The 18,642-nt window shown below is 36.8% G+C and overlaps 1 protein-coding gene across 5 annotated transcripts in view; it reads left to right on the plus strand.

Annotated features, from left to right (window-relative positions):
• Positions 1–1,759: 1,759 nt before the first annotated feature.
• Positions 1,760–18,642, plus strand: part of LOC118732573 — a 92,725-nt gene continuing 75,842 nt past the window's right edge. Inside the window, exons 1-2 of one of the 5 annotated variants that reach the window (XM_036461704.1) lie at positions 1,760–2,408; positions 3,831–4,309. The gene's annotated coding sequence lies outside the window, so the exon portion shown is untranslated. The other 4 variants (XM_036461711.1, XM_036461717.1, XM_036461732.1 and 1 more) reach the window with 4 other exon arrangements.

An 18,642-nucleotide genomic window follows, 5' to 3' on the forward strand; every position in this document is an offset into this window, starting at 1 on the left:
TATTTTAATTCGCTCTACTATGTCCATGTCCATCGGCGTAGCCAGAATGAAATTTAGGGGGGGCTCGACCCTATTAAGCTGGCATTTCAGGGTACTATTTTATATATATATAAGGAAAATTGTAAAGTTAGGGGGGGCTCGAGCACCCCCCTGCCCCTACCTTGCTACGCCCATGTCCATGTCGTTGTAAAGCTTATACAGCTCATCGTTCCATCGTCTGCGGTACTCGCCGTCGCCAACGCGTAAAGGCCCGTAAATCTTCCGCAAAATTTCTCTCAAACACTCCAAAAGCCGCCTCATCGGATGTTGTCATTGTCCATGCTTCTGCGCCATATACCAGCACGGGCATGATGAGTGACTTATAGAGCGCGGTTGTCGTACGTCGAGAGAGGACTTTACTCCTGAATTGCCTACTCAGTCCAAAGTTTCCTTCTTAGTACGAAGTATTACCACCAAAACTTGGAAAGTTTCAAAGGGAATGAAGAAAACGATTGTTTGTCAATCTGAGTTGAATGTAAAACCTTTGGAGCATCACATCGCGTAAAGTTGATAGGATTGCAGACATTCTTCCAACGTCGGATAGGAGAAAAGAAGAAATTCCGCGATTTTGAGAGAAAAAATCGACAAATGTCCTGCGAACTTCGCGCGGATGCCAAAAAAAAAAATAAAAATTAATTTATAAATTAAAGATGGAGAAACTCCAATCTCTTGTCCACACTTAATTTAAGGTACCTTCATTAAATTTTATTGCTTACTGAATAAAAATCTAAAATTTTAGCTTGTAAATATGTACAAGGATTGTTCCCACCAAACTGTGTAACGTTATTCTCCGTTAAATTTAATGAATGAATAATTTGCTAAGTCCCAGAGAAGCACCGAAAATCCTTATCGGCCAAAATGTACGAAATATTTCAATAAAGATCGAATTCCCCTTATTCGCACGGAGCTTTGCTTTTCAAAAAATACCATCAAAGACTTTTAGAGACTTAAACCGAAATATTAAAAGTATGTACATTGTAAATGCATACTACGTTGCGAAGCAAAGTAACGATACTTTAAAATTTACATATACATATGTAAATATGTAGAGATGGTCCGAGTTTGCATAGCCTTTGAATAGCTGTAGTGGTATTGCCACCTTTCGCAAATGCTCTAAAACAAAGTTTAACACCCGATAGATATTGTTCAAGGGAATTGTGTATGTATTATGTAACGTTCGGAGAGTCTGGGGAGGACATCTCATGTTATTTACTAACTAAGTATTTAAGAGAAATGTTAATGGTTATACGACTCTTTCAATTTCAAAAGAGAGTTAAAAACGATTTTAATTTTCAGAATTTTCTGTTCCTTCTCTTACAGAATGCGCTACACGAGATTAACTTTGAAACGTTTGTATGGCAAGGAAATCGCTCTTTGTCCACAATTGCGCTCTCCAGTCTTCGGCCACCAGCCACCACCGCACTCCATACGCAGCCACCTAAGTTTCAACCTCCGTCAGTTGCTGCATCGCTCACACTGTTGTTTGCTCTGCTTGTGGCTATGGCTATGTGGTCACAGTTGTTTTGATAAATAAATGTGGATGCGACTGTGTCTGTGGCTATGGCTGCGGCTTGGCTTTGGCTTCTGCTGCCGTCGCTCCAATCCACCTCTCACCGGCTACCCAACCATCCAAAGCGCACTGAATGAGGGGCCTTTGGAGACGTAGTGGTTTAGCTTTTCGCTGCTGCCTCATTCGGACGGCAGTTTTGGTAGTCGCACAGCACAGCAGACCGGTCGTCCACAACTGCATTGCCAGTAGTCGCTCCAGTGGCTTGCGACTCGCCGACTCGCCAGTTCTAATCTAAATGTACGCGCTCAGCTGTCTGCGCACTCAACCACCAGCAGGCGACCGACCGCAAAGACTTTCAGCATCAGCACGACGGAGCAGTTGAGCTCCAGCAAAAAAGCAAAAAGCATCTGTACGCGGTGTGTTTCTTGGCTGTCGCACTGCATAGATAATAATACGCAGCACGGTACGTAACCGCGGCGTTCGCACAATAAACAGACAGACAGAAAGGTAGGCAAGCAGACAGACAGACACAGCACGGTACGGCAGATACGGGAACGGAACGTTGTTCGCATCGCGTGGAGTGCCGCCGAAGTTCGAATTGATTTGCCGTCGCAAAAACGCAAATATTTATTGGTGCTAACAAAAAAAATTACAAAAAAAAAAATTCAAACAAAAAAAAGTTTAAGATTTATTATTGGATTCCAAGGAGTGTATTAAGTGTAATTTAATTCAACTAATAATAAAACAGACAGTTTACAAAATTCGCAAAACTTGCATATTTTTTGCTTTTTTGTTTGTGAAAATAATCAGTAAATTATCGCTGAAGGGAACGTAGGTTGCTCTTCCACCAAATATTTATGTGAGGATTAAAAATGAAAAAATTTAAAAGTTATCTTGAAAAAAATCGTATGAAATAAGCGCCGTTACATGCGACACCATCAGCGTTGTTGGAAGTGCGCTACCGTCATGCCATTGTCGCTCGCAAAATCAACAACAGGAACAAAAACATTGAGCGCTCAAAAACGTCCCCTAAAGAGTCACCAATGCCGCCCGAGAATGCAGCCAGCAACGACCAAACGGCCAGCTATAACTCCAGCCACAGCAGCGCAAAAAGGCTCCCTCCCTACAACCACCCATCCATCCACCACTACATCAGCGACAGCGTCGTAAACCTGCTGCGCCAATGACGACGCTCTTGGTGTCCTCACCAGCCACCCCATTGCCGACGTCGTCACCGTCATTACAGCACTTTTTCGCCCAATGTTGGTTGGTTGGTGACTCTTTTTTTTACATTTCTTCTTAACTTTGTTGTTATTCCAGTGTTTAGTTGGATGGGTTGTTGGTGTTGTGGAGTCGAGTGGTGTGGTGGGATGTGAGTTTTTTACTCGCTTCGCTCACCGGGTCTCTGCCCCAGTCGTTGCTGCGCTGCCGTCGCCACTGTCGCCACTGCTGCTGTCGCAGTTGTCGCACAGGCATTTTTATTTAGTTTTTTATTTCGTCTTCTCTTCGTAATTTTGTCGTCGAGTGTCATTGGTTGAGTCGCATTGGCTTGTGCTGTTGTTGTGCTTTAGTAGGTGGATGGATATACATTTGTATGAATGTGTACGGACACCGTTGTTGCCTTGCCTTGCCGGGCGCTGGGTGCTGTGCGAAGGGTGTTATATATTTGAGTTTAGTGAGCGTCGATGGGTTTGCGCGTGTGTGTGTGTGTGTGTATGTGGGTGCATTTGTGTGCGTATATAAGCGATAAAGCCGTGCGAATGCGAGCAAATTCAACAACAATTCAAAGGTTTATGGGAGTGTAAATGAGGATATGTGCATGTATGCGTGTGTAGGTGCATCGGCACCGCAGCATAGGTGTATGCGTGTGTGTGTCAACGACTGGTTGGCTGAGTGTGAGTGGTGGCGAGTGAGTCCGGTCTGGTATTGCACAAAAGTCGCGAAATTCAATGGCGACACAGCAGCGATTCGGTGACGACGACTACGACAATTGGCGATGAGAACGAGAACGACGATACGATAATGTTGCCAATGACCGCTGCGTTTGTTGTTGTGTGCCTGTTGTTGACGGTGCCTGCGGGCAATTTTTCGAGTTTGGCTTCCACCAACGGCAGTGGTTTGCAGAATTCCGCGAAACGTTTAACGTAAAAAATATTAGAAAACAAAAACAGAGATAACAAAAGTTAAACAAACACCAACTAATAAGTGTGCGGTTATAGTAAATACGGTGTTTTTGCTACAAAGAAGGCATTCGATTATTTTCTCTTTTCGATAATTGCAGCTAATTGGGATATTCAGCAAATCAACAGCAAACAAATTAACGGGCTGGAGGCATTCATATGTGTGAACTGAAGCAGATAAAAATTAAATAATGAAAAACAAAAGAAAGTTAAATTCATAGTTATAACCAAAAAGTATACGAAATACTACTTTTTATGAAACATCTGTATGCCAAAATGGCGGATCAATGTTTCCATATTACTTCAAAGAAACATAAATGGTTTGTTTTTTTTAGAAATCAAGGAGAAACATTGGTGTACGTAAATTTAATTCACTAAATAAAAACCAAACCTCTCAAACGATTCAATATTTCATCAACGAAGTCAGACGCAGAGAATCCATAAAAAAATATTCCGAAAACAGTTTTTTCAAAAGTGCTTGCTTGGAGATCGGAACTAATCAGGAAAGAGTACTGATGTGCAGTGCTTGAAGGCAGCTTCGCAAAATTTCGTATAAAGGAAGAAAGATAATTTTTTGAAGGTGAGTTAACGTTAAGAACTCAAACTAATTTAAATATGTGTGTATTAGATGGCAGAAACATAAGTGTAATTAAAATTTTAATGAATAGATACATATGTAGGTATGTATATGTATTAATAAATTGTTGGACCGGAAGCCGTTACGAAATATATGTATATACATATCTATGTATGTATAGATAAAGTAAGTGGAAAAATAAATTTGTCATAGATAAAGAGATAACTGAAAGCAATATACAGTTAGTTGTTTGCAAACTAGATATGTATCTAAAATAAAAATTTACGAAACCATAATATTATCTACCTATAATATAATAAAAATCTCGTTGTAAAATCTTGTATAGTCTTCGCATAGGAAGTCAATATGCATCTCTTGTTTTCCATTTTGGGAGCAAATTAAAAACTTCAAATGCGTCTCCTGAAAAATACCGTTTTTTGAGTTATGACAGTATTTTAGTAAATGAGCGATATGTAAAAAAGATATACATATTTAATGTGTAGTGGGCACTCATGGTACAATAATTACAGGTATTGTATTACCAGAGAATTTTGCTTCACATCGAAATTCGTGCTCCCTTTCGGCCATACCGAAACAACGCGGCGTCAACGCTGAGCGGTTGGAAAATCCGATTTTGACAGGGCGTTAGGTAGATATTGAAGTTGGCTGCAGAAAACGGCGAAACTGTCATTTTCGTGTTACACACAAACAAACCTATGCTTATTGTTGGTGTTTTTTTTTTGCATTTGACGTGTAGCTTTGACGCTTTTGATTAGGTATGACACTTCGGCGCTAACGCTAGGCGTCAGAAACCGCTCCGCCCAACGCTTTTGTTTAGGTATGGCAGTTATTTTCATTTTGAAGCAGTTCAATGTTGATTGTTTTACTTTTATTTAACTTTGCTTTTTATTTTCGCTCAATTTAATTTCTATAATCTAGTGAGCCATACAAATTTTGAATTTATTAACTAAGGAAATATTTTTTTTTCGGATTTTGCAAAATAAATAAGTCCTCTGCAAGAAGGTTTGTTTAGAAAAATACGTGTACATATGTGGCATACGGGGTATGGAAATAACCCTTTTCCCTAGCAGTAAACCTTTTAGTTTGGACAACAGTGATGTTTTTCAAATTAGGCAGATCGGAATATGCGCTCTCTGCGAAGACAATACCTGTAAATAGTGAGCCATGGTGGGCACTGGCATCATTTCATTACCCATGCCTACCTTGACAACTTCATTTTTCCACCCACTGTGCATTATTTTGTCCCCTTCAAATTTGGGACAGAAATTTTCAAAATTTTCGTGAAAAATTCAAAAATATGGCGATCCTTTTTCTGGTACTCCCACATGGGTCAAAAATGGTTATGAGAAGCTATTGTGAAAGCGATTACATACCCCTAAGATCTCAATAATATGGTTTAATGAACAAAACTAAAACCAGACCCCATGTACATATATTTGTTGTTTCTTGCAATAATCGCTTAAGTCAAGATAGGAACTTAGGGGTAACACCGAAAAATAAAATGAAATAAAATCTTCGCTTAGTGTTTGTATACACATTTATTAATAAAAATTACAACCCTACAAATAAAACTTCACCAAAAAACTGTCTAAAGTGAAAAAAATTCTAGGTATTTGTGTGAGTATAGTTTAAATTTCAGTGCGATAAATCCTTAGAAGGAAAAATAATATATGTGACCAGCGGTGCAGATTCTTCGACTTTTAGGAGTTTTTTTGTAACACTGTCCAGTGTAATGGACGCTGAATAATGGTCAACATACCTACGTGCTTTATAAAATTTTTGATTTCATTTTTGAAAAGAACGATCCAAAATTAGACAGTATATATGTATGTGTACATATACGGTACGGTGGTTTTGCATTTGTATTAGTTATTTTACCTTTTTTTTGAAATGCATTTGAAACTTTGAATCGTAAATTCGCCTGTACTGTGCGTATAAGGTACACGAACATTAAAAAGTGATTTTCTCCAGTAAAAATGCTCCATTGCGGCTGCAATAATTAAATTCACTATGCGTGAAATTTATTGAATTTAATTATGCAATTACACGCATCTCGAAAACTTAACGCTCAATAAATTCTATTGCGCACTTGAAATGGAACTCCATGCACACCCAACGGTATTTATGTGAATGTACGATCGTACGAAAAAATCTTTAATGTACCCAATAAAACTAGAAATGGCAAAAATAAATATTCAATAAATACGCACAAATCAATATAAATAATATCTACGAACGATGCACGGAAAAATGGAAATAAGGCCAGGAATTCTCGCAAATATATGCATATCGCAAACTCACTTCAAGGATGACACAACTCTAAATTTGTCATTTTTGAAATTATGCGCTAACAAGTAATTTTCAGCAAAAAAAACCGACTTCAACTCTCATATAAAAAAATATATATATATATATCTCATGATCAACTGATCGGATCTTAACCAGATAAGTATGGAACCACCTCTGAGACACTACCTTTCCGATGCAAAAAGAATTATCGAAATCGGTTGACGTGGTCCAAAGTTATGCGGTAACATACATAAAAAAAAAAATCCGATGAACTGATAACCTCCTCCTTTTTTGGAAGTCGGCTAAAAATGTTCACAGACCTTTTATGTATTTACCTTCCAGTAAAGTTTGAAACAAAATTGTGTTGTAATTTGTTGAAAAACCCCTAGGTATTTTACCTTCCATTATAATTAATAAGAAATAAGTTATCGAATTTTCTGACAAACGCCTAATTTGAGTATGTAGATCCAGATCCAAGTGACCAAGTGTGTTTGAATGAAAAGAAGTCCGGTAAATTACCTAAATTAATGTTTCTTAAAATAGAAAAATAATACTCGAAAAAAGTTTGTAGTTTAAAGTTTTTTTTCTCAAAAGCTCTAAATTGTTCAACTGGAAAGAAAAAAAAATCCACACAATTTGTCTGAAATATTAAAAATATCTTCTACTAACTATGAGTTTTCAAGCCCTTTGAGCAGGGGCCGTAACGGTTATGATCTTCAAAATGAAAGTAAAAATTTAACCGTGAAAAAAGGATTTCTATTTTTCCGACCACATCAAACCGTTATTTTGAGATTGAATTTTTTAGACAATATAAAAAAAGAGGAAAAAAGTCAAAGTTCCGACGAAGCCGAACACGCACGCATAAAATATAGTTTCTTCATCTTTCCGAAAGCTATCATTAGATGCTAGACCACCCCTGGGTTTTCCCCTATTTCAGTTAGACTTAATGAGGTAAAGTCCTGTATATAGTTATGAGAGGGCCCTACCACGTCCATTTTCCAAAATTCCACAATAATGTTATTTTTTGGCAAGGGAGTTTTTGAAGTGTCAATTTTGGGTAAGTTAGCGTCCTTAAATTTTGAAAAACCGAAGTTTAAGAATTTCTGAAAATTACCGTTATATAAAAAGTGAGCCTAATTTTAGTGATGCCGTGCAATAAAGCCGTAGGAAATAACGCCATATGACTTTATTTCACTTTACATTGAGTAATAAAGCCATGTTTAATATTAGTCGCGGAACGCATAAAACCCTTGGAGACCAACATCGATGAAGGATCATTTGCTTAAAATAAAAAAAATTGGCACAAGACATTTATTTATTAAAATATTTTATTTAACTTTTCATGTGGTAATGTACATATATACATTGTTTTGGTCAAATCTTGCTATAAATTTTTATCCAAAATCCCTGAAACCTTTAACCTAGCTCAGAACCAGGTGACAATGTAATAAAAAAGATGAATTAGTCCGATAGGTGGCGCATTAGTCGAGATATTTTATTTTACGATTTGGTTCATAGTTAGAATGTATTCTTCTTCTTATTTGGCGCTGTAACCGCCTAAGCAATTTTTAATTGATTTCAGTTCAACAAAGCACGCTAGTGGTTTCCCTTCTATGCCAACTGACGCCAATTGGAAATGCCAAGTGCCTCCCATTGCAGTGGGGTCCTCCCTTTTTCTCTGCTACCTCCAACGAGTTCCGAGTTGAATAATTTCAGAGCTGGAGCTCCGGTGTCCATTCGAACGGTATGGCCAAGCCAGCGGAGCCGCTGTATTTTATTTCGCTGTACTATGTCATCGTTCCATCGTCTGCGATGCGTACCGTCGCCAACGCGTAAAGGGCCGTAAATCTTCCGCAAAATCTTTTTCTCGAACACTCCAAGAGCCGCCTCATCGAATGTTGTCATTGCCCATGCTTCTACGCCATATACCAGCACGGGCATGATGAGTGACTTATAGAGCGCGGTTGTCGTACGTCGAGAGAGGACTTTACTCCTGAACTGCCTACTCAGTCCAAAGTAGCACGTGTTGGCAAGAGTGATTCTGCGTTGAATTTCCATGCTGGCATTATTATCGATGTTAATGCTGGTTCCCAAGTGAACGAAATTCTCTTCTTTCTCGAAATTATAACTGTCAACAGTGACGTCGGTGCCAAGGCGCGAATGTGCTGACCGTTTGTTTAATGACAGAGATACTTCTCGTCTTGTCCTCGTTTAACATCGCCATAAGCCAGCAATTGCACGCTCTTGTAGTAAATTTAGAATGTATGTATGTACATATATTACCTACATGAAAGGAAATAATTCTAGGGTCGAAATATCCCTAAACTTGTTTAAACAAATTTTTAAAATTTTTATTTGAAATTCATTTAGAAAATTAAAAAAAATATTTAGTTATTGGGAAAGACACCAACACTTTTCTGGTCCCACGATCGCGGTACTAATTCACGCCAATCTTAAGGCAAATGTTCAGTCATGTGAACCGGCCATTAGAACGAATTTCCATTATTCAATCTAATTTTTCATATTTCTCCAATATTTTGAAGCTTGCCGTTACAAATCATCATCGACTCATCCTCCCTGATTCATACCTTCAGACCTTTTTTTAGACATCAAATATCGAAAATATTAATTGATTTCATCTGGCCGAGCTCCGACTTCTAGTAAAGCCTATATACCTATACCCCTCCTTTTCGAGCTTTCCCACCAGCTTTAGTTAATAAAAGAGTAATTATTAATTTGCTTTTAAAGTAGTTTATTTTCCGACAGGGATCTCTTATCCACACGTATTTAAATGAACATTGATGCTCTGAGGTGTGTTAATAAGCATATGTAAATATATACTTATGTACGTATAGTATGTTTTTTTTATATTTGGTTTTGGATTTGAAATTTTACACTTTTATTTAATTAGTTTTATAAAAAGCCACACACATTCATATGTACTACATAAAAAATAATTGTAAGTGTGTTTGCGTGCGTATTATTGTATATGTATGTACTTGTACATTGGTGTGTTTGTTATCTATTATTTGTTGGCTTTTGTTTGTTTAACTAGTAAATACCTGCAAACAAACAAACATACGACGTTTACACAAATTTCACACCGTTACGCCTCGCTATTTTTACTGGTTGCTTTTTAAGTTCACGCTAATTAAATGTCAAAGCTAATTACTGTTTTTTGCTTACCTACATATGTACATCGAAATATTTGGAAGATTTAATTTAGAAAATTTCCACAAAACAAGCAACATCAATGAATTTCGCTGACTGAATGGATTATTGTGAATTTAAATCGTTGCATCATATTTGCAAAATATGTGTGATATGTATGTAGTAGACGAAGTATAAAAACACACTTTATCAATGAAGCTGCAGCATTTACATATGGGTCTTTCCATGAAAATGCAAACCGAAAATGCGAGCAAATGAATTCAAACGGCTTTAAAATTTTTAAATTTCGTATTCAGAAGACGGAAAAAGGGTTTGAAAACGCGAAACGGCGTAGAGAAGAACTGAAAAAATTAAATTAAAAATTTAATTTAGTATTGTGTTACTAGTAAAAATATTGTATGGGGGGAAAATCTGTCGCGTACGTATTATGTTTTTTCTTCATAAAAACTAACCAGAGATAACTTCTATTAAAAATTGGAAGGATTGTAAAGGTACATTATTTAGCTTGGTTTGGGAATTTTTAAAGAATGAAAAACCCCCCATGTTTCGCAGACTTTCGCATATACATATGTATATGTGCCTTAAAAACACTTATTTTTTTGTCGCGTATGTTATCACATTGTTTTGAACGGATATTTTCCACATGAAAGTTTCGACGCTGCTTATATTTTTCTTAATCATAGTACTTTTGGGTTTTTTAGTAACTTCTATTTTTGAGAGATTTAATTATGTTACTCCATAAGCGTACGAATTTCGCGTACGACTGCATGGAATATTAATAGTTCCCTTATTAAAGGAACGACCTGAGCTTGAAGAGTCACAAGATAAGTTCCTTTTAAATTTACTACATAATACATATCGCACTTGCTCTTCAAAATCTTGCTACAGCTTTTCCCAGAAATTTCTATGACCATTTTAGCGCTTAATATCAACAATGACACAATTTGATTTAATGCGCTTTTGAGGAACGTGTGCGATATGTATTCGAAATGAACTCTTTGGATTAGTGTTTTTTTTATATTGATTTTGTGAGGGCAAGCCATTTGGAATTAAGAATGCTTTTCGTATTTCTAAAGTAAATAAAAAACTTTCGCTTAAATACATTGACGCGCACATATACATGAATCTCCACGTAGGTTCTTACTTTCTTTTACTGGGCTGAATAAGTACATATCTACTTATTTTTTATTTATGTAAATCTAGCATATTTTTCCCTGAAAATAAACCGCTGCTCCACAATGAAGAAAAGTAAAAACTATTAGTTTCCACATTAAGTGTTCGGCAAGATTTTCTTACACTTTGTACATATGTATGTATCTTCAGAAAAAGAAAAGCTAGTTAGTGTGCGTGTGTGTGCGATCTCGATGGAAAATACTCCCGTAATCTAGTGAATTAGTTAAATTTTATTGCGTACCAACTCATGTCTATGAACTTTAAGCACTAAGTGAGACACCAAATGAAAGCTCTCGCATCTCTTCGAAATGTACATACTTAGATGCGAGTGCCGCCGATCAGTGTTGCTTTTACGATGGGAACACTCCATCATTAAAACGAACGCGCGCCGCAAATTAGCCGCATTTAATCCAATTTCAAACTAAAAAACTATAACGGACATCATTTTCAAGTGTTTCTCAAAGTAAAACCATTAAAAAATTAAGAACAAAAGAAGAAAAAAATAATAACCAAACACCGAAATGAACTTTCTCAAAGCTAATTGTCTCAAACGAAAGATGTGTATATGTACGGTGACCATCCGTCCTTTATTTTAAAGGACAGTCCTTTATTTTTATTATTTTATTTTATTTATTTTATTTGAGGGGGGGTTATGTAAAGTCATTCACAACAACCCAGAATATCATTGTTTTAGCTATTTAGAGTAGTCTGGATATTGCCAACAAAAATAGACACACATTTTGGTACGGCAAATGTTAAAGCTATTTTTGATAGACTTTTTTGTGCTGACTACGAATCCGTAAGCATAACGTTTCCATCGGCTCCAGGAAAAAAAATGAGGTCAAAGTGTGAAAAAATCGCGTTTCTTGTAATATTTTAGTAGCTCCAGCAAAGAAACAAAAGGTGTTAGAACCTTCCTGGCTTAAATTAAAGCTAGAACTGTCTCTCACTATTTCTGAAAATACCATTCCTGCACCTTGACTTGATGGTCACTTAGTCATTGTTATACACTTTTATTTATTTTTATTTTATTTTAGAAAAAAATAGGCAGAAAATAATCGAAAAGTTTGCTGAAAATCGTTATTAGCGTAATAATGATTAAATATAAATTATATCAAAAAAATCAACAAGTATATTTAGAAGAAGCTGTAAAAAAATACATACATTGCACAGTAGGCCAAATGATCACATTTTCCGCGCAAAATTAAATAGGGCTTCAAAATCATACAAAATCTTTGAAACAAACTTTACGAGTATCGTAAAAGAGACTAACAGCCAGAAGCTGCAAAAATATCGATAGTGCCTCCACTTGATAGTAATTAAGTTCAGAGTTGTACTTTCATATCAACTTTTTTCGCTTAATTTACATACATATATCGATACCTCCCAACGATACCATGCGAAATCATTAGAGTTTTAGGCAGACTTAGCATCCCAGTCGGAAAAGTACTAATGCATTACATGCGTGATAAATAATATAATGTATTTCTTATGAGTTCTCGATTATATTACTGCTAACTATGTAATCAGCATTCTAATGTATTCAAAAAGTTCCAAAAACTTCATATTAAAACACATTCAGTCCTCGATGCCATTTAGGTAATGCAAAATTTAATGCCGAACTGTTCTTAGGACATCGCCCTGGGGGAAAAAATGCATTTTCGAATGTGAAATGGGTTGTTTTACTGATACATTACATTTTCCTTCTGGGATAGTATGGTTTGGAGCAACGGCTTGACACATTAGTTGTCAAATTCAACTGTCAAAGGTACACATAACATGTTGTCTCAAATTATCAGAAAAATATTACGATCACGATTACGATTACTGTTCAGTTGATCAGAAGTACACATTAACGCGCTCAGAAGGTGCATTTGCAACAGTTACGGAGCAGTTACGTAACATTGCAAAAATTACAACATAACCTCGACAGATACTCTGAATGCTGCCATTTTTAACCGACTTCAAAGAAAGGAGAAGTTTATCAATTCGTCGGAATATTTTTATTTTATGTATGTTACCGTATAACTTTGGACCACGTCAACCGATTTCGATTTTTTTTCTATCGGAAGAAATTAACGGTACTCCAATATTTTATATGAAAATTACTTGTTTTAATTTGGTTTGACACTCTTGGAACTTCACAGATATGGGCAAATCCCAGCGTTGCGGACTTTACCTTCGAACGCTTCTTTGATTTTTTGGCGGGGGAAAAAAATATAAGTTAACATTTTTTGTGGTATACGGGAAGGTATACAGCAGGAACTATGAAAACTAAAGAATGGAAATTCGAATTTGAATTAATGTCTGTGTATTTTCCTTCGAAATTTTGTGTTCGGATGTTAGTGAAAAAGGAAGCGATTTTGATATGACCATCAAAGTCAACCGATTTGCGCAAATTGTCATGCATGGATAGCGCAATCTACAAATATACTTTGAAGAGAAAACAATTGAGTTTACAAAATTTTATATAAAGGCAAACTAAAGCTTGAATTAACTTTAAAACAATTGTAATTGGACGTTACCCTTTTTTCCGTTCAAAAAATGGATTTATTTAAATCGATATTGTTGTATTTTATTAAAAGATATAGTGCCTAAAACCGAAGCTATTTGGTGCTTTGTTTCAAGAAGCAAGACGAAAAAAATCAGATTTCTCAAATAAGTGTGAAAAGAAATATGAAATAAAAATATGTTGTAGTATGCCCTTTTCGACCCAAACACGCGAGAACTTGAATCACATGAATGTTTTTTCAGATTTCGGTTGACTATTCTCGGATTCGCTCATATGTTGTATTTGATACCCACGTCCATTGCCTCTAATATGAACATTCTATTTGAAAATTACCCAAAGTTAATAAAAAAGGCAATTGTAATTTTTTCGAGTGACAGTGAAAAATTAGTAGCTTCGGTACTTTTCCGCCAAAATAAATATTTTAAGGCTAAAATTGTTCAAATCCCTACTTGATTTATTAATTTTTATTGTACTTGTTTCTGGAACTGGATTGATTGAAATTTATGAAAGAGGAATGATTTACACTCTAAAAAAATTGTGTAAATTTCCTAGCTAAAAGGTAGGTTACTGATTTCCTACCTTATTATTCGCGAAATTACATGCTCGATTATTCCATGATTAGTTTGTTTAAATTTCGGACTTTTTAGGGTGTAATATAGCTGCTGTGGTGTGCGTAAATTTACTACGAAAGTTTAAATGCTATAAAATAAACATCTGCTGTTTGATTTCATCCGTAGGATTGTGTAAAGCCGCAAACAAAAAGAATTTTTACACACGAACATTTGTAAATGAGAAAAAAAAACATATTCATCGTGTAAATTTGCCAACAATTTTTAAAAATTAACAAAAATATACTCAATTTATATTCGCATTTTTATACAGATTTTTTAGAGTGTAGCGTTTCTTTTCTGCCGAGAAGGGAGTGACACTAAGAAATCCAACAAGTTGTGAGATCTGCTCATATATGTACGTACATACTAGAGGTATACGCCGCCGAGCCACGCCGCCGCCGCCGCCGTTTTTTGTCATTCCTCACGCGCCGCCGCCGAGTTACGAAAATATCGGCGCGGCGGCGGCGGCGGCGGCGTTCGGCGCCTAAGGAATTTTGTACAAAATTTTCATGATGTATGTACATTGAATACATCGTTTGAAGGAACTAAATATTACTTGTATAAAAACACAATTTTACGAAATGAAAATTACATTTTTAAATTAGTTTTTTTTTGCATAATTTGGGCCACTGGACAAGAGTATGATCCCCTTTATTTTTTCCAAAAATAGCATAACTTAGAAAAAACATAGGTAACATATTTTTTGACGACAGCGCTTATTACAGTTAAATTAGGGTCAAATACTGGTAATCTAACGATTTTTTTCCGCAGTAGACAATTCTTTTCTATACTACAAAAATACTACTTTTTTATACACCTACTACAACAACAAGAAACTTATAACACATCAAAAACTTTAGCTCCAATATCTCAGAAAGCAGTTTTAATAGAAGCGGCCTCTTTGCATCTAACTCCTCAATTATTGAAGATAAATCAAAGACAAGTTGATTTTTCTATGTATTTTTTTAATATTTTAAACAAACACTTTTTTGCTAATATTTACATTCGTAAGTTATTTTATTCTGGGGTCCCACATACGTATACAAGTACTAAGTGGCTGTGTGAAAATTACGTTAGCATTCCTTAGTGGTGGTCAAACCCCAGGAAGGTTTTGCTCCCTCGCATCGCTATGTTTTCTACACAGGCTTAAAGTTCCCTCTTTATGGTAAACATTAGTATTATTTTTCATTACATTCGGTTCTCCTTAGAAAAATTTGGCGCTTCATATTTTAGTGGAAGTTTTAACCATCTATAAGCCATTTTTTTCAACAGTGGGTCAAAAAGTCCCATTCTGGTTCGAGTTGATAAGACTATTGCAAAAATTTATTGAGAGCGACATAAATTACCCCAATAACTAAACTTTAAACAAAATTTTTTTCTTTCAATTTAAATAGTACATCATCTGTAGAGGATATAGAGATCCGTGTGTGTATGTATGTATATACCTCAGACCTTCTTCTGTTCGCCCATCAATCAGCGCCAGACACTCAACATTTTAATTCAAGTAGGAAGTAACAATATTTAAATTTAAAACTAATTCAATAATGAAATAAATAGAATTATAATAATAGAATAATTGGCATGGCGAATGCCTAACGCTGACGAGTTGAAATGATAAGATTAGTAGCCTCATGGCTCTTTGAAATCTACCTTATGAGAAGTAGCGCCGGCGTTTCCAGACGCGCCGGCGTCGCCGCCGCCGCCGAATATTTTTGACGTTGACCACGCCGCCGCCGCAAAGCCTGTCGGCGTAAACCTCTAGTACATACCTAAACGAAAAAGCCTTTGCGACAATAATTGTGAAATTAGAATGATAGAGTAGTTGAAATAGAGCAAAACTATCGAAGAAATATTTCAAGAAGACACATTGTTTTTTATGCGTTCTTTTACCTTCTTTGTATAATGATTTTGTCTGAGAATACCCCCAGTGAAATTTTCGGGCAAATAATTTCCTAAAACCTTTTAATCTTCAAGCGACATCCCTAATTTTATTCAGACATTCCAAAAAAGGGGTTAAAACGACCCTTTCGTGAAAGAGTTAAAGTGTTTTACAAATTATCTTTCGTGAAATTTTGCTATATGTAGGTACATAAATTACACATTTCGCTCCGAAAATTTATTTTAATCCTTGTTAACACTTGTTCTAAAACCGGCCAGGCAAAAAATTTCAACCTTAATATTGACATAAAAAAAAAATTACCTACAAGTGCAAACAAATTTTAAGGTTTTACCATATGGGTCTAGGACTTTCATCCTGAGTTGGAGTCATTCCGCCGCCTGACAATGACCCCGAAATTGTTGCACAGTGTAATTGAAAGCTCTTTCCAAAAATATTTTCTCTCTGAGTGCATACCTATCCATATCTATTGTGCGACATTTCAACATAATTTTTAGTAGCCCAAACGATCGCATCACCTTTTCTAAATTCATATCCACAATTCCCCGCCTTAAAAAGCAATTGCCTATTACACAGATGAACCGTTAGTATACAATAGTCTTTGCAAATAATTCAATTCGATTGCTCTTAACAGTACTTCGTTTTTCAAATGCCAAACTGCACCCAATCGACGCCCACTTACCGCTTCCCGCCGCATCTTCCTATGCTTCCGTTTCACTTTCTTCCAACACCCGCATATCGTGCAACAAAAAAGTATTAATTCAATTAATTTAAAATTATGCGCTTTAAGATTTTTATTCTTTAAACAATTGCCAACACCGCGCCGCCAAGCCCCCTTCCGCAATCAACTCCAGCACGGGCTTTGAGCGTTTTGCGCTTCTCTGACCTTTCCCTTGTTAGACTCTAATGCGCGACGACATGCAACACGCCACCGGTGGCCGCACTACAAGTGCCATTTGCAATTTCCACGGCCATTGCCGAATGGTGTGACAGCGGCGACGATTTTTATTGGTTGCTCGTTGGCCCTCTTCCAGTGTTTGGGTTTCGTGCGGCAAATGTCTCTTCGCGAAAATGATCCTCGCACCGAAGTGACGCTTCTTCCAACATTCACAACTACGGCACAAAGCGGTCTTGGCAGCTTGCAGTTGTTGCATAAATTGGCGAATTGTCAGATTGGCGATGTGGCGATGTGGCGAGTTGTCGCTATGTCCCTGTAGCGCGCCGTAGATTAACACGAACCTACCTCTACATCGGCATCGGTTCACTTTGTTTATCAACGATTAAGTAGAAATGTGATGTTGCTCTCCCCCCTCCCTGCTGCAGCCGCCGACGCTGCCGTCTTTACGTGCATCACTGCCGACAATATGATTACGATTACATTGGTATGGTGAAGTTGTTGTTGTTGTTGTTGCAATTCGACTTTGTGTTAACAAGTGCATCGCATTTCGTATGCATCTTGATAGCACCTTCAAATTAGTTATCGCAAATGGGTTGAACCGAGCTGTGACTTTTCCCCCATTTGCAACGTAATTCCCAGCAAGTTGCAAATACCTACAGCGCATCTTTCGTTCTCTTTCTACTTATAACGGGTGATTTTTTTGAGGTTAGGATTTTCATGCATTAGTATTTGACAGATCACGTGGGATTTCAGACATGGTGTCAAAGAGAAAGATGCTCAGTATGCTTTGACATTTCATCATGAATAGACTTACTAACGAGCAACGCTTGCAAATCATTGAATTTTATTACCCTAGAAAAGTTGGCAGAAAATCCGCTTTTTTATCGACAAATTTTGTTCAGCGATGAGGCTCATTTCTGGTTGAATGGCTTCGTAAATAAGCAAAATTGCCGCATTTGGAGTGAAGAGCAACCAGAAGCCGTTCAAGAACTGCCCATGCATCCCGAAAAATGCACTGTTTGGTGTGGTTTGTACGCTGGTGGAATCATTGGACCGTATTTTTTCAAAGATGCTGTTGGACGCAACGTTACGGTGAATGGCGATCGCTATCGTTCGATGCTAACAAACTTTTTGTTGCCAAAAATGGAAGAACTGAACTTGGTTGACATGTGGTTTCAACAAGATGGCGCTACATGCCACACAGCTCGCGATTCTATGGCCATTTTGAGGGAAAACTTCGGAGAACAATTCATCTCAAGAAATGGACCGGTAAGTTGGCCACCAAGATCATGCGATTTGACGCCTTTAGACTATTTTTTGTGGGGCTACGTCAAGTCTAAAGTCTACAGAAATAAGCCAGCAACTATTCCAGCTTTGGAAGACAACATTTCCGAAGAAATTCGGGCTATTCCGGCCGAAATGCTCGAAAAAGTTGCCCAAAATTGGACTTTCCGAATGGACCACCTAAGACGCAGCCGCGGTCAACATTTAAATGAAATTATCTTCAAAAAGTAAATGTCATGGACCAATCTAACGTTTCAAATAAAGAACCGATGAGATTTTGCAAATTTTATGCGTTTTTTTTAAAAAAAAAGGTATCAAGCTCTTAAAAAATCACCCGGTATATGTATATACATATGTAAACTAGACATGTTTTTTTGTTTTTAATTCACGCTTTTAGCTGAGATTAGCCGGCATAATGATGATGTGTCACAACCTTTACGTGCTTACACGCTTAGTTTCGGTTAGAAGAAGAAGCATGAA

This window comes from Rhagoletis pomonella, unplaced genomic scaffold (assembly GCF_013731165.1).
Source record: "Rhagoletis pomonella isolate Grant_MI unplaced genomic scaffold, Rhpom_1.0 Rhpom_scaffold_00002, whole genome shotgun sequence".
Taxonomy (NCBI): domain Eukaryota; kingdom Metazoa; phylum Arthropoda; class Insecta; order Diptera; family Tephritidae; genus Rhagoletis; species Rhagoletis pomonella.